The sequence below is a fragment of the Zingiber officinale genome, chromosome 9A (assembly GCF_018446385.1).
Source record: "Zingiber officinale cultivar Zhangliang chromosome 9A, Zo_v1.1, whole genome shotgun sequence".
Lineage (NCBI taxonomy): Eukaryota > Viridiplantae > Streptophyta > Magnoliopsida > Zingiberales > Zingiberaceae > Zingiber > Zingiber officinale.
This window is the reverse complement of record NC_056002.1, coordinates 88021744-88024056: the sequence shown is the minus strand read 5'-3', so window position 1 is coordinate 88024056 and position 2313 is coordinate 88021744. Positions and strand designations below refer to the sequence as shown.

General features: G+C 40.2%; 1 pseudogene; it reads right to left on the bottom strand.

Annotated features, from left to right (window-relative positions):
• Nucleotides 1-586: 586 nt before the first annotated feature.
• On the bottom strand, nucleotides 587-923 carry LOC122019308 (annotated as a pseudogene).
• Between the last annotated feature and the right edge of the window lie 1390 nt (nucleotides 924-2313).

Sequence of the window (2313 nt, the reverse complement as noted above, 5' to 3'; positions counted from 1 at the left end):
CATTGATCCTGATCTAGAGATATCTTATTTATTCATTCAGATATAAGTCATCCAACCTTTCATCTGAATATGAAGCTACGTGGATTGTCAGATTTAAAGATGAAATCAACCTCAATGTTGTTGTCAAGATTACAGTACAAAATTTGTATTTTTTTTTTTTAATGATGCTTTGTTAGAGCCTATGTCCAACTCTAGGCTTTATCCACAAATTATAAAAATTCACTGATTTTTCGAGGCTGAAAATCCATCAATGCATTATTGTTTTTGTTCAAATTCCTTCCATCCATGAAAATACATATAAGATCCAAGTTAATATGATTATATGAACTAGAACAGGGGAAAGAAGGATCCCCCCTCCAGTTTCCTTGCAAGCAAACGAATAAGTTCGATCAGGGCGGCATACAAATCCAGCCCACTCTGGGCTTAAGTTCCAGTCAGAATCCCATACATCCTTCTACTGCGGCACCTCCATCAAATCAATCAAATGGAAGGGAAAAAAAGACAATTGTAGTCCCAATTAATTGGTTCATCATATACATTGTAGCAACTATGCAAGGTAGGTGTAGGTGTGCATAATGTTGTGTTGTCACTCGATCATGGAGGTGAGGGAGCGGAAGACAACCTCTTCGCAGGGGATTGTGAGGCCGTCTATGTGGTGGCTGAAGCCAAACTCTTCCACCGCCTCCTGCAACAGCCGCTGGAACTCCGGGTGGGCCAGAAAGGAGATGGGGACTATGAAACGGCTCCGCGTCTCCCCCACGTACACCGCGAAGTGCCCCTTCGGCACGTCCACCACCTGCTCCTCCTGCTTTCGGCAGAGGCTGGAACATCTCTTCAGGATCTGTTTAGCCACCCTGCCTGATCCAGCTTGTTCGACTGGCGGATCGCCATGATCAGGTAAGTACTTGGGAGGAAAAAGAAGAAACTGGGTGTTAGTTTATGAGTGCTGGCTGGGAGTTGGTTGGTTCATGGAGTATGTATATATAGAATAGAGGGAGAGGAAGAATCAAGGGAGAGGAACAGGAGCATGTGGTGAGGAAGGACGAGGTCCGGTCCTTGGCAAGGACAAGTTGTGGTCATATTCCTCCTTTCCTGTCATTTCCTTTCCTCTGTATTTTCTGACAATTTTTTCTATTAGAGGGCGTATCTAACTTTTCAAATTTACTAAAAAGGTTTATTATATTTTAGTATATTTTGGTAATTATGAAAAGACATATTAATTTATTTGATTTTTTCCATTCTACCCTTTCTATCAATTTCATAAAATCTCAATTTCTCTCCCTCCTTCTACGTATGGAAAGCTAATCTCTCTCTTCCCCTCTCTCTCTCACTTAAATTTATTTTTTCAAAACATCATCATTAAAAAAGCTCAAAAATAATAATAGATAGGATATTTGAACTCCTTACGATCTTAAAAATCCATCGAATCTAAAATAGATACAATCGGAGTTCTCTAAATCAATCAGTGAATAAATGTTGGGTTTTTCGGACCGCAAAAACCGCTTTTTGCGTTACGAAAATCCCGAAAGCCCCATGCCACGGATCCGTGCGAAGAAATAAAATTATGTAAAACTTTCATATACATGTTTTCTACTCCTAGATCTACATTAGATCTACAAAAGAAAAAAGTTACCCTTGATGTGAAGCCCTTCGCAATCCCGCTCGTCCAAGGTTCGTCGCCGGATCTCGAGAGTATCAAAGTAGATACTTCTCTATGTGTATCCACACGAACAACTCGATGGAGAGAACCTCTAAGGATGTGCTAGCAACCTTAGAAGATCAGTAATGGTGGAGGAGAGGGAGAGAAGAGAAGAGCTTGAGGAAGGAGTTACTCACCAAGCACATAAAATGCACTAACTCCCTCACCTAAAGTGGCCGACCACTTTAAGAGAGAATGTAACCTCCATGGGATGCCAAGAGTCACAACTCTTGGTAACTCCCATGAGGTGGCATCTCACTTAAGCAACCATGATGATGTGGAGCATCATCATCGGTCCACTTCTTGCCAACTCATCAATGAGGTGGCAAATGGTCAAGTCAAACTTAACTCTTCATCTTCCTCTCAAGTCAAGTCAAACTTGACAACTTCTCTCCCATGGTTGATCAAATCTAACTATTGGTTCAAGTCAATTTTAATTTAATGAATCCCTATTCATTGAATTAAATTGATTCAATGAGTCTAAGTCCAAATTAGACTTATTTAATACATGAACCAAATTGAGTCCAACTCAATTAGCCTAATTTGGATTACTCTTAATCCAATTTGGTTCATCACATGAACATAATCCTTTATGTTCATCAAATGGACCTAAT